Source organism: Ailuropoda melanoleuca, chromosome 6 (assembly GCF_002007445.2).
Source record: "Ailuropoda melanoleuca isolate Jingjing chromosome 6, ASM200744v2, whole genome shotgun sequence".
NCBI lineage: Eukaryota > Metazoa > Chordata > Mammalia > Carnivora > Ursidae > Ailuropoda > Ailuropoda melanoleuca.
This window is the reverse complement of record NC_048223.1, coordinates 90,641,631-90,657,058: the sequence shown is the minus strand read 5'-3', so window position 1 is coordinate 90,657,058 and position 15,428 is coordinate 90,641,631. Positions and strand designations below refer to the sequence as shown.

The window sequence follows — 15,428 nt, the reverse complement described above, 5'->3', positions numbered from 1 at the left end:
AAAATGACTTTTAAAAAATAAAAAAGTTTAGGGGCGCCTGGGTGGCTCAGTCATTAAGCGTCTGCCTTCGGCTCAGGGCGTGATCCCAGAGTCCTGGAATCGAGCCCCACATCGGGCTCCTCCACTGGGAGCCTGCTTCTTCCTCTCCCACTCCCCCTGCCTGTGTTCCCTCTCTCGCTGGCTGTCTCTCTCTCTCTGACAAATAACTAACTAACTAAATAAATAATCTTTAAAAATAAATAAATAAATAAGTTTATGTTTCTGGGAATATAGAGTAAATATACTTTTCCCTATTTGCCCCATGAAGTACAACTAAAAACTATGGACGTTATATATAAAATAAACAAAGACTCTGAAAAGCAGAGAGGAAGGCAGACCAACTAGGGACCTCAAGATTCAAGGAATGACATGGTATTGAGTTCCTTGGGTTTTCTGTTTGTTTATATAACCCAAACTTACAGCTGAAGACCTGGCAATTCAGAAACACCAAGAAGTACAGATCAAAAAAAACAAAAAACACCAACAACAAAAAACCCCAAGGAATGCCAGTTCTTTCTAACCCAACAAGTAGAAAAGGATCAGCCCAGAAATACAAAAAACTTTAAGACGATAAAACTGTTAGACACCCTACTCCAGCCAAACACCACAGAAAAAAACTGCAGCTACATCCCCACCCAGTCCAGCAATAATAACTTCTTCTAGTCTAAGAAGATAGACTAGACTTCTACTCCCACCAAAATGTAACAAAGCATCCCAATATTCCCATCAGGATGGTATTAGAGAAGGCCGAATAACTAGCGGGGACTTTCATCCCCACCACTGCTTGTCTCAGTAAAAAAACAAAGTCTCAGCAAAGAAATATAGGATACAAAGGAGAACCAAAAGGCAATTTCAGAACTGAAAAATATAATTATCAAAATACAAAAATCAATGGATGGGCTCAATATCAGAATGGTGGGAACAAAGAAAAGAGTCAGTGAACCAGAAGACAGAACAAAGAAACTACCCAATCTGAATGACAGAGAGCAAGCAGACCGTAAAAAAAAAAAAAAAAAAAAAAAAAAAAAAAAAAANAAAAAAATGAGGAGAGTCTCAGGGACCTGTGGGACTATAACTAAAGAGCCAATATTCATGTCATCACAGAGGACTGAGCTGAGAAAGCACTTGAAATAATGGCTGAAAATTCCCAAATTTCACAGAAGATGTATACACTTACAGACAACATTCTGAGCAAGCTCCAAACAGGAAAAACTTAAAAAACTCCTCACCACGACATGTCATAGTAAAACTTCTGAACACTACAAAGAAAACATCTTGAAAGCAGTGAGAAAGCAACACCACCTTACCTACAAGGGAAAAATCATTTAAATGACAGCAAATATTTCATCAGAAACCAGAGAGGCCAGTAAGAAGAGACACAACACCTTTCAAGGACTGAAAGAAAAGAACTATCACCTCAGAAACCTATATTCGACAAAAATATCTTTCAGAGAGGAAAGGGAAATCAAGACATTCTGAGATAAAAGTGAACTAACAGAATGTGTCACTAGTACATGTATTTTAAAAGAATGGAATGGCTACCTGATGTTCTCTAAACAGAAAAGAAAAAGAGAACTTTAACAAAGTATTCACAAACAGAATTCAGCAAATATAAAAAGAATTATAAACCATGACCAAATGAAGCTTATTCTAAGGATGTAAGATCTGTCCATTTTTGAAATCTATAATGTTGACCTACAATGTTAAAAAGGTAATGAATAAAATCACATGTTCATATCAATGAATGCAGATAAAACATTTGATGAAGTTCAACACTCATTTATGATAAAAACTCAGAAAAATAAGAAAAAAGAATTTCCTTAATTTGATAAAATGCATCTACGCAAAAAACCCCTACACCTAACATGACACTTAATGATGAGACCAACTGCTTTCCCCCCTAAGATTGGGAAAAAGGCAACTCTTGTTTAATATAGTGTTGGCAGTTCTAACCAGTGCAATAAAGCAAGAAGAGGAAATAAGAGGCATGCAGATTGGAAAGTAAGAAATAAAACTGTACCTACTTGCAATTGGCATGACTGTCTATGTAAAAAATCCCAAGGAATCTACCAAAACACTCCCAGAATAAATGAGTTCAGCAATGCGCAGGATATAACATAAGCTTACTAAAATTAGTTGTACTTGTATATACTAACAATGAAAACAAGGACACAAATTAAAAATACAACAATCATTGAAAAATGGCATACTTAGGTATAAAACAAAGATCTTTTATCCTGAAAAGCACAGAATGCTGGTGAAAGAAATCAGAGGAAGGAAGGAAGGAAGGAAGGAAGGAAGGAAGGAAGGAAGGAAGGAAGGAAGGAAGAAAGAAAAGAGAAAGAAAGAAAGAAAGAAAGAAAGGAAAAGAAAGATAGAAAGAAAGAAAAGAAAGAAAGATAGAAAGAAAGAAAGAAAAAGACACACACACATACTGTATTCATGGACTAGAGCTCATCAAAGTAAAGATGTCTATTCTTCCCTAATTGATATACAAGTTTAACCTAATTCCTACCAAAATCTCACCAATATTTTTTTGTATACAGACAAGATTATTTCGGGGCATCTGGGTGGCTCAGTCAGTCAAGCATCTAACTCTGATCTCAGGGTTGTGAAAAAGAAAAAAGGAAAAGAAAAAAAAAGACACAATTGTTTTTAAATGTATATGGAAAAACAAAGGATCTTCAATAGCCAAAACACTTTTGAAAGAAAAAAACAGAATGGGAGAAATCAGCCTACTAATTAAAAGACTTTAATTACAGAGTTACCATAGTCAAGACTGTGCGGTAATGCCAGAGGGACAGACATATAAATCAATGGAATAGAACAGAGAACCCATAAATACATAAACACAAATAGGCCCAGATCATTTTTGATAAAGCAATTCAATGGAGGAAAGGTAGCTTTTCAATAAAAAGTGCCAAAACAAGAGGGACAAAAAATAAACCTCGACCTAAGTTTCATACATTACACAAATATTAACTCAATACTTTATGGACTTACATGTATAACATAAAACTATAAAACTTTTAGAGAGAAAAAAAGCATAGAAGAAAATCTCTAGGATTTAGGGTTAGCCAAAGAGTTCTGAAACATGACACCAAAGTCATGATCCCCAAGTGGAAAAATTTATAAAGTAGATTTCATAAATATAAAAAATTTTGCTCCGCAAAGGGTGAAAAAAAAATGCTACAGACTGGGAGAAAATATTTACAAAGCACATTATCTGACGAAGAACTAGTATCTAGAATATATAAATAACTGTCAAAACTCAACAATAAAAAAATCTAATTAGAAAACAGGCAAAAGAGAGGTGCCTGACTAGCTCAGTTGCTAGAGCATGTGACTGTTGATTTAGGGGTTGTGAGTTCAAGCCCCACGGGCAGAGAGCCTACTTAAAAAAAAAAAAAAAGAAAATAGGCAAAAGACATGAAGAGACTTTCACTGAGAGGATATATAGGTGGCTAATAGCATATGAAAAGATGTTCAACCTCATTAGCCGTTAGGGAAATGTAAATTAAAATCACCATGAGACATCACTACATACCTATCAGAATAACTAAAATATAGTTCCAACACCCAAATGTGGGCAAGGATAAGGAGAAACTGGATCACCCTTACATTACTGGGAGGAATGGAAAATGGTACATCCACTCTGGAACACAGTTTGAAAATTTCTTTAAAAACTAAACACATGAGGGACACCTGGCTGGCTCAGACAGTAGAGCATGCAACTCTTGACCTCAAGGTCCTGAGTTCAAGCCCCACAATGGGCATGGAGCCTACTTAAAATTAAAAACCCAGAAAACTAAACATGTGAATATCATACAACCCATCAAATGCACTCCAGGACATTTATCCCAGAGAAATGAAGCCATATGGTCACACAAAAACCTGCACACAAATGCTTGTAATAGCTTTATTCAACTGGATGTCCTTCAGTAGGTAAATGATTAAACAAATTATGGTACATTAAACAAATTATGGTACACCTGGATGTACCAAATTACGATACATCTATGGTACATACTACAAAATACTATCCAGCAATAAAAAAGGAATAAAAAGGAACTATTTGGACATGGAACAATCGGGATCAACCTCCAGAGAATGCTGAATTTAAAAAGCCAACTCAAAAAGGTCATAAAATGTGATTCCACTTATATAACATTCTTAAAAAAAATAAAATTATAGCAATGGGAAAACAAATTAATGGCTGCCAGGGGTTAAGAAGGCAGTGAGTGTGGGGAGAAGTGGGTATAGCTATGAAAAGGGCAACATGAGAGATCCTTGGGGAGACAATATTCTGCATCTTGACTGTAACAATGTTAATGTTCTGGTCCTGATATCATACTGTAGTTTTACAAGATTTTAATTCTGGGGGAAAGTAAATAAAGGTTAAACAGGATCCCTCTGAAGGTTAAACAAGATTCCTGACAACTGCATATAAATCTAGTTATCTCAAAATGGAAAATATAATTTAAAGAAAAAAGGGACGCATGGGTGGCTCAGTCGGTTAAGCATCTGCCTTCGGCTCCAGTCATGATCCCAGAGTCCTAGGATCAAATCCCATATCAGGCTCCTTGCTCAGTGGGGAGCCTGCTTCTCCCTCTGCCTGTTGCTCCCCCTGCTAGTGTGTGCTCTCTCTCTCTGAAAAATAATAAATAAAATATTTAAAAACAAATTTGTAATTAAAAATAATAATAAAGAAAAAAGGTATAAATAAGAAGGCTACAAATGAGAGAAGGCACCCAAGCAGACAAAAAACAGATCTCAACATGTTTTTTGAAGAGGGTAAATATGGAAATATTAATAACTTAAGAAGCCCACAATGTAAAATACATGAAATGATGGCTAAAGATACAAAATGAACTAATTCAGGGCACCTGGGTGGCTCAGTCAGTTAAGCATCTGCCTTCAGCTGAGATCATGATCCTAGGGTCCTGGCATCGAGCCCCACGTTGGGCTCCCTGCTCAGCGGGGAGACACTGCTTTGCCTTCTGCCCCCCCTTCCTCTCATGCTTTCTCATGTGCACGCTCTCTTTCAAATAAATAAATAAATCTTTTTAAATAAATAAATAAAATCCTTTTAAAAATGAACTAATTACGCCTATTAAAATGCCTATTAAAAAAAAACACCGAAGGGCTCAGGCTTCAGGTTATGAATGGGAACAAGCTACAGGCTAAAAAACAGAGATACAATAAAAGTCTATAAATAAAACAATTGGTCCCCTGGCCACTTCCCCAACCAGAAACTGCTACCAGAAGTAGGGTGCTGTCATAACAAAACCTAAAATAAGCTGTATTTCTTTTGTCATCACTTTGTAGGCAATGAGGAACTTCATACTAGAGAATGAAAAGATGATGATCCATGTTATGCAAGGGAAATAATTTAGAAATTCCGCTGATGGCTCTAACTCAGAAGACAAACCATACATCTGATGAACTTTAAGCTCTATTGGTTTTGAAAAAACTAGAAATTGAAAACTATGGTGTGTTGGTTACTACCAGCTATTTCTAGCATTTCTAGCTATTTCTTGTATTACAAGAAAAAAATAAGCTCAGAGAAAATCAGATCATAGTGTGACATTACAGATGTCTTCCACTGAAACAAGACAGAGGCGTAGAAGCAAGAAAGCAAAAAATAAAGATTTGAGAACTATGTCTCAAAAACAAATTTGGTTATTGGCAACGTGATTGACTGGAAGCAATTGAATAATGAGTCTGCTAAGTTTCTAAGGGAAACACACTGACAGAAAAACTATAAGGCCAAATTTAGAAGGTCTGACCGTTCAAGACCTAACAGCAATCTCTGGGAGTCCAACCTTCTACAAAAAGACCAACTTCACAATACCCAAGCAGACCATGCTCCAAACATCAAATTTGGATGGGGGATGTGGCCAAATAAGATAATGGGAGGGGGAAGGAACCTCCTACAGCATGGTCCCTGGGGCCATGAAGAAAGAAGAATGTTAGAGTTTGTCCCAGGGAACAAAATCAGAGTCTAATTAAGAAACATCCTTTCCTTCCAGGGTTGGTAACTTTCCTTTATAATGTCTGCCCATAAAGATTAAAGAACTGTTACAGAATAGTGATATAGTGACTCTATGCTTCACCTTCCAAATGGGATTATTTACTAATCATGTTGTATTCCTACTATACTTTTTGGGGGAATAGAGGGTAAATATGTCTTCTTAGTTCACTTGAACAAGAAAGGCTGATGTGGACTTGACAGACAGCCAGGCATAGAGATCCTGTATTTTGAACTGAAGGCAATGACTGGTTGGATAGGGGATTAGTGTGCTCTATGTGTAGGAAAAAGAATGAAACAGTTTGGGGACCAGAATGACCAACTGAAACAGAGTCAATGCTATCTACCTACTATATAGTTTCTTGTTCCCAGGCAAACCAGAGACTACATTTTCCAGTCTCTCTTGCAATTATGTGAGAGACCACGTGACAGATTCCTGGCCAATATAATATAGGGAGAGTAATATTTGTCACTTCTAGGCCCTTAAAAACATTCACTGAGATGCTCCATCCAGGTCTCCAACTACCATCTTGGAGGCAGATGGGGTAGTTATAGATGGAACAGTTACATCCACCTTGGGTTAAATTTTGCATGACAACAGTATTCTGTTGTTCCTACTGTTGCTATTATCACACTATAACACAGCCCAGGGCCTGCAAAATTTTTGGTGCATACAAATCATCTTGTTCTGATGCAGATCTGGGATGCTGCCTGAGATTTTATAATTTCCTAACAAGCTTGAAGATGATACTAATGTGGCTGGCTTGCGGAATATATGTTGAGGAGCAAGGGCTTAAATTACCAAGACTAATACACAATGAGAGAACAGATGATTTGCTGGAGAAATTGAGCAGGATTAAGGTCTCCCACATAGTGACTGAGCAGCAAGCCCAGAGAATTCAGGTTCACAATAAAGCACGACGATAGAAGGTTCTAGGAGGAAAGACCCCCAGAAAATTAGAAATTGATAGAAAAGATATTATAGATGATATAAGAGAGCATCTGGTAAAAATTAAGAATGTATATATGAAAAGTTACGTCACTGAAAAAATGAGGTAACTTTAAAAAGATATATAAGAAAGAAAAAGCAGTCACAAACTACTACTTGCCTCTATAGAACAATAGTTAAGTGGTCACTGACTATTATTTCAATAAAAATAGGGCTATAACCATAGCTGGAAGCAGATAAGGTAAATGAGGCATTTAAGATGCCCAAATCCACATAACAGGAAGGCAAGGTATAATCTAAAGCTGAAAAATTAATAATACGTATAAGCATTAAGTTTAGAACTATGGAGGTAACTACCATAGAAATAAGAAAACAGACTGCCTCTGTGTTCATTATAAGCCCTTTCTGTTCATTATCTTTAAACAATATCCAAGTATTTTGATGAACACTTAAACATTAATTTTAAAATACAGAAAAATAGAGAGATTGGTAACAGATAATACGGGCAAAAAAATGGAAAAAAGGTACCTAACGGGCAAGGAAATGGAAAAAAGGTACCTACACATTATTAGAGGAAGTACAGATGGAAATAAAAATTGGGGCAACAACTGCCACTACACAACAGAAATCTCATTTGGCCAGACAGTGCCACTTCCAGGACTCCATACTGTACTAATACCTCCCTGAATGTTCAAAGACATACATACGAAAACAGGCACTTCAACGCTGTTATAAACAAAAGCCAGGGGTGCCTGGGTTGCTCAGTTGGGTAAGCGATCAACTCTTGTTCTCAGCTCAGGTCTTGATCTCAGAGTCGTGAGTTCAAGCCAAAACAAACAAACAAACAAACTTCAAAAAAAATATTCACATAACCACTGCTCATAACGGGAAAAAAATTAGCAACCCAATTATTCACCAAGAGTACAAAGATCAAATTATGGAATATTCATATAATGTAATGCAATATAACAATTACATATCAGTGGACTATAACCACATACAGAAATATAGGTAAGTCTCAAGTCTCATATTATGTGGGATAAAAAAGCAAGTTATGAAAGTATACACACAGTATGATTCTAGTTATTAAGTTCAACAGTGTGAAGATTGAAAGAACACAGCTTAGAGAGCCAAATGTGATACAACTATTAAAAATAACAAGGAAATAATAAACACAAATTTAGGGCACCAGTTATATCTGTGGGGAGGTAATAAGATGGGGTGAGAGGAGGACCAAGGGGCATCAAAGGTAATGTAAGGTTTTGTTCCTAACTGGTGGTAATTACAGAACAAAAGTATTTAAGATCTAAACATACTTCATAATTATTATAATGCTTATTCAATATTTAAAAGATGAAAATATCAAGGAATAAAACTTCCACACNAAGGAAATAATAAACACAAATTTAGAGCCAGTTATATCTGTGGGGAGGTAATAAGATGGGGTGAGAGGAGGACCAAGGGGCATCAAAGGTAATGTAAGGTTTTGTTCCTAACTGGTGGTAATTACAGAACAAAAGTATTTAAGATCTAAACATACTTCATAATTATTATAATGCTTATTCAATATTTAAAAGATGAAAATATCAAGGAATAAAACTTCCACACTAAAAAAATATATATTTTTTGCTTTTGTCAAGACATGTTCATTGAAAAAAATAATTCAAATAATATGGGAAAGTACAATCACTTTCAAAATCACCTAAGATCCCACCATCTAGACATCATCAGTAACAATTTGCTGAACATCCTTCTAGACATTTCTTATGCATGTGTGTATACATACATTTTAAAAATTTACATAGAATTACTACTATTTATTATACAACACATATATGCTTATTTTATAAATGCTATTTATACCCTTGTTTAAATCAACTGTATTGAGCCACAATTTACATAAAATTAACCATTTTAAGTGTAATGTTGGAAAAGTTCTGACAAAAGTATATGCAGTGTAACCACTAACCAGTTAAAATTCAAACAGGACATTTCTATTCCCTCTTGCCCCTCTGTAGTCAATTCCTCCCACTCTGACCCTAGGCAATCACTAATCTGCTTTATTATAGATTAGTTTTGTTGGCTCTAAGATGAATTGAATGGAATTATACAGTATGTACTCTTTTGTGTCTGGCTTCTTTTGCTCAGCAAAATGTTTTTCAATTTCATGCCGTGATATTATCAGTAGTTCCCTTTTTACTGTGGAATAATGTTCCATTGTGTAATTGTTGACGGACATTTGGGCTACTTCCAGTTTTGATCTCCGAACATTTGGGTGTAAATCATTTGTGACGTAATCTTTTATTTTATAACTAGGAGTGGAATTGCTGGATCATCCCATAAACGCACATTTAAGCTGACGGGAAACTGCCACACTGTTTTCCAAAGTGCCTACATCGTCAGCCACTCCTACTAGCAGTTCATGTTAAGTTCTGGTTGTTCTACATTCTCACCAACCCTTGCTACACTCAATCTCTTCGATTATAACCATTCTTATAGGCAAAGAATTGTTTATAATTTTGATTTGCATTTCCCTAAATGACTGAATATTGAGAATTTTAAATGTGCCTATTGTGAATTCAAATATCTTCTTTTGTGAAGGGTCTGTCCAAATCTTTTACCAATTTTATAATTTCGGTTGTCTGCCTTATTAGTGATCCACAGAGGTTCTTTACACACACTGGATAAAAGTCCTTTGTCAGATATATGAATGGCAAATATTTGTTCCCATTCTGTAGCATATCTTTTCTTTTTCTTAGCAGTGTCTTTTAAAGTGCAGAAGTTTTTGATTTTTATTAAGTCTCATTTAACATTTGAAAATTTTTATACTTAGTGCTTTTTGTATCATTCATAAGACTCAATCCTTTCTCCCTCACTGGGAATAAAACATGAATGTCTGCTTACCACTTCTATCATAACGTTGGATTTGAGGTGCTAGTCAATGCAATAGGTCAAAGAAATAAATTAAGAAGGAAAGAAAGAAGGCAGGCAGGAAGGGAGAAAGAAATGGCATACTGACTGGAAAGGAAAAGTAAAATTGTCTTTATTCAATGATCACATACGTAGAAAATTCTTTACACGTAACCAAAAGACTATTAGAAGTAGTATGTGAATTTAGCAAGGCTACCAGATACAAAGGTAATATATAAAACCAACTCTACTTCTACGTATCAGCAATGAACAAGCGGAAAATGATTTTAACCCCATTTATAACAACAAAAACCATAAAATATTAAGATATACACTTGACAAAGTATGTACATGACATGTACACTACAAAACTAAAAACAGTTCTTTGAAACAGATCTTCGAAAATAAAGAACAAAGGTCAAGAATTTATACTGACCAATTCCAAACCACACATAAAGCTACAGTAAGAAAGGCAGTATGGTACTGACATAAGGACAGACCTACAAATCAACAGAAGAGTGAGTCCAGAAATAGATCCACATATATATCACCAGTTGATTTCCAACATAAAATGGCAAGGTAATACAATGGGCAAAGAATAAAGGACAAGAAATGCAATAGGGAAAGGATAATCTTTCCAACAAATAATACCAAAACAACCATGTGTTCATAAAGGAACGTAGATCCCTATCTCATACCACATATGCTATTAAGCCCTAAAAATAGATCACAGACCTAAATATAAGAGCTAAAACTATAAAACTTTAAGGAGAAAATTTCTATGGCTTGCTTTTCTTAACAATATTTCCAATATCTTTGTATATTAAGAAATACACATCTTTTACATTTTTTAAAAGGTAAGAAAAACAAAGGACAAAGAGAATCCTTAAAATCTTTTTAAACATGTCTTCATTTCTAAAATCAAATTTCAAGACCCACATGAGTTCCTTACCCATAAACTCAAACAATCTTTCTTCAACTGAAATACAGAAATATCCAAAGGAAAAGAAAAAACAATCTTCTTTACCCTCCTTTCATATGGTTTCAATAAAATGAGGCTGCTTCTAGGGAACTGCAGTTTGGCCTCAGTAGCTGTTTTCTAAGTGCTTTGCTAAAGCCATAAATAATAAAATAAATCTGCCCAGAATCTATTAATACCATCCATAATTTTTAAATATAAAAGGGTTACCAGAAAATCATGACAATATGAGAAACACTCTGTATTGCTATATGGTCTGGAAGTGGACTGCCCTGGTTGATAAAGATTCATAATGCATCACACAGGATTACAAAGATTTTAATTATAATAAAAAAATTATAATAAAACAAATTGAAACTATTCTAAGCATGAACTCTCCCCCCACCAACAATTCAGAGAATATCTCAAGAAATGTATTACTAACTCTTGGTCATGAGTTGTGCTTAACAAAATGATAGATTTTAAGAGAATCAATTATAGTCTATTAATTTAACCATCATGGCTTTCCATAACACCAAATGAAAGGCAACACATAATGCAATGTTACTGCCCATGTATTATATATTGTGCATAACAAATTACCCCAAAACTCATTTAAAACAATGAACAGTTACTATCTAACAGTTATTATGGGTCAGCAATCTAGGCAGCTAAGCTGGGTACCTCTGGCTTATGGTCTATCATGAGGCTGCAGTCAAAGCTGTTGGCCAGGCTACAGGATCATCTGAAGGCTTGGCTCTGTAAACAGGGGAGTGGGGGTGGGGTTTCTTCTAAGCTCACTCATGTGGCTGTGGGCAAGTCTTGATCCCTCACCACATGGGCCTCTCCATAGGGCTGCTCACAACATAGCAACCTTTTGTATTGTTTTGTTTTACTATCCTCCCTTCTCTTACGTGTACAATTCAATGGCTTTTCACATATTCACAGAATTGTGCAACCACCACCACAATCGATGTTAGGACATTTCATCATCCTAAAAAGAAACCTATTACTCATTATCAAATCTCCCATCCCAACTCCCAGCTCTAGGCAATCACTGATCTATTTTCTCACTCTATAGATTTGTGTATTCTGGAAATTCTGTATAAATGTAACCATACAATATGTGGCCTTTTGAGACTCAGTTTTATCATTTAGCATCATGTTTTCAAGGTTCATCATGTTGTAGCATGAATCTGTTCTTCATTCCTTTTATGGCTGCGTAATATTCCCCCGTATATATAAACCACATTTTATCTATCCATTTATCAACTGGCATACATTTAAGTTGTTTCTATTCTTTGGCTAGTATGAAGACTGATACTGTGAACATCTGCATACAAGTTTTGGTGTGAATATATATTTTAAGTTTTCTTTGGATATAAACCTAGGAGCGGAGTTGCTGTGCCATTTGCTATCCCTATGTTCAGCTGTTTGAGGAAATACCAGGCTGTTTCCAAAGTAGTTGCATCACTTTGCATTCCCCATAACAGTGTATGAAGATTCTAATTTCTCTACTATCTCCACAACACTTGTTATTTTCTGTCTTTCTGATTATAGTCATCCCTGTGGGTAGGACATGGTATTTCATTGTGGTATTGATTTGCTTTCCCTGATGCTAATGAGATCAAGCTTCTTTTCATGTGCTCATTGGCCATTTGTATGTCTTGTCTGAAGAAACATCTATTCAAATCCTTTGTTTTTAAAATGAGTTCTTTTCCTTTTTATTGTTGAGGTGTAAGTCTTCTTTACAAACTCTGGATACTAGACTTTTCTTATTAGATATACGATTTGCTCATACCAAACAACAAAGAGCATGTAGACAGGCTAGTAAAAGGAACTCTCATACCCTGCAGGGAGGAATCTAAAACAGCACAACCACAACGGAAAGTAATTTGGCAATATTTAGAAAATTACAGATACTCATACCCTACAAGCAGCAATTCCAAGCTTAGGTGTTTACCTCAGTGAAATCCTTACACTTGGTAAAAACTAACATGGGTGGAACCTTGGTGGGGGGTGGGGAACACGAATGAAAACAGTAACCTAAGTGGAAAAGTCTCAGAAAAAAATCCACAGAGTATGACGCCATTTATATAAAGTTCAAAAACATGCAAAAGTAAACAATGTTGGGGGCGGGTTGTATACACATAAAATAAGTTTATAAAGAAAAGCAAAGAAATGATAGAATTCAGTGGTCACTTCTGAAGGGAAGGAAAGGGGGTATCTAATCAGGAAGGGGTGTGATAATGTTCTATTTTTTGAGCTTTATATACGCAAATTACACCTTTTGTACGGGTGACATTTCATAAACATTTCTTTTCAGAAAGCTACACTGACATCTGAATCTAATATAGATAAACACTGAAGAAGTTTCATTCCAATATACTTAATGCAGATGAAGAGTATCACAGTGAACCAAAAACTACATATAAACAATATTATCAATTACTTTTAACCCAACAAAGTGTATGCTTTGTAGAACTGAGAAGATGGATTCCCTGCCTTTTCCTGCTTCTTCCTATCTTTCTGTAAGCCCCTCTTCCTGACCCAACCTTTATCACATTGATCTAGATTAAATACCACCTCCTCTAGGATGTTCTGCCATTCAATCTATCAACTGATGGGTTCTCATCCTCCTCTCAATTTCCACGGTATTTGTATTACTTCAAGGCCCTCATCACATTATCCCTAGAATGCACGTGATTTAATTCTTCTGTCAAAGATTAGCACCTGAAGATCCAGAACACTGATTACATCAGCCTGGAACATAGAAGACACTCAATGTTTTGTTGAGTACTGAACGAATGAACGAATGAATTGGAAAATCCAGGAATTTCAGAGAGAGGTGAGTAAAGATTTGGCCTACTTTTCTTTAAAACTCTCAAAAATTGAGTAATTAAATAACCATACTTCTTGATTCAAGAATTTCAACGTTGAAATTCTTCAAGATATAATAAATACAAGATTAACAGTGGTCAGTTAAAATATAAAACATTTATAGTGCATACATTAGTTATTTTACATATTCACAGGGGGCCAAATCAAAGGCATAATAACCTCCTGAAAGATTATTCACCATCAGAACAGTCCACTGCCTTAAAACATATCTTAAAGTCAATCATATAACTGGAGGACAGGCAGAGTTGTATCTTCTATAGAAAAAAAAAATAGTACATACCATTTCATGACCTAAATTTGTTACTTTTAGAAATTTTAGCAACTTTTTCTTTTTTTTTGCTTTCAGATATTTAAATTGTTTACCGGGCACCTTGGTGGCACAGATGGTTGAGCATCTGATTCCTGGTTTCAACAGGTCGTGATCTCAGGGTCATGAGATGGAGCGCCTAATCAGGCTCCAGGCTCAGCATGGAGTCTGCTTAAGACTCTCTCTCTCCCTCTCCCTCTCCCTCTGCCCCTCCCTCCTCCTGTGCTTGCTCAAGCTCTCTCTTCAAAATAAATAAATCTTTTTTAAATTTAAGAATTAAAAAAAAATAAAATTGTTTACCACCGAAAGTATAAACCTAAACATTATGTGCTTATGGCAGAAAAGACACTGCTTCATGGCGGGACCGCAAGTGAAGAGCTGCTCCTCAAGAACTAGACAGTACTGCCGAGAACAAACAGGGAGCCTTGACGCGCTGAATCAACTCCTTCCTGTCTCTGCATCTATAATTTCTCCCTGGAGCTAATTTAAGGAGCCAAAAATGTTGAAGTAGGGTTGCCAGGTTTAGCAAAGAAAAATACAGTAAGCCCAGTTAAACTTGGATTTCGGATAAACAGTGGATTTTTTTTTTTTAGTAATGCATCCCTTATGCAATATTTATACTAAAAACTTTTTCACTGTTAATCTGAAATTCAAATTTAAACTAGATTATCTGTATTTTATCTGGCTACCCCCAACTGAAGCCAAAAAATGGAGCAGTAATCAATCCAACTGCCTCACTTTGTAGCAGAAACCGAGACCTGAAAAGTGGTGACTTACCTAAAACTACACCAAAAATTAAGGAAGTGAATTTACTTTGAAAAGAGAAAACATATTCCACTAGGTCTCCTTGGGTTCCATTCATAGTCCTTTCAACCTCCAATTCTGGCTCACCTCACAGAAGCACCAAGTGGTCAAGCTGTAAAAGGCTATGGTTTTCCTCTTTCAATATCAAACTTCAAGTTTCAGTAAATCTCTTTATCAACCCTAGTCTTCTAAGACAAAAAACCAGGAAACTAAGCATTCCTCTTAACTTAAAAAAAAAATCATCCTAATAATTTTTGGTCTACAGACCACTTCATATTGTTTATACATTCACTCACTATATGAAACAGGACCTCCTTTTCTCCTAAACCCAGTTCTCTCAAAATCCGGGGTGTCAAAATATGTAATATGTTCATGTTATTCCATGACTCTAATGACTTTAAGTCATGTACTCTCTCAACTTACGTATTTTTCAGAGGAAATGTCCTAATCCATTCAGTTGGGTCTAAATACAGGTCTTGCAAAAAGTCTTCCACTCCCATTCTATACCTGAGCAACTAGGCCAGCAACG

At 35.7% G+C, this 15,428-nt stretch overlaps 1 protein-coding gene across 8 annotated transcripts in view; it reads right to left on the bottom strand.

The window, feature by feature from the left end:
* MARCHF8 (membrane associated ring-CH-type finger 8) overlaps positions 1-15,428 on the bottom strand; it is a 117,979-nt gene that overhangs the window by 101,341 nt on the left and 1,210 nt on the right. The gene's annotated exons all lie outside the window — the stretch shown is intronic.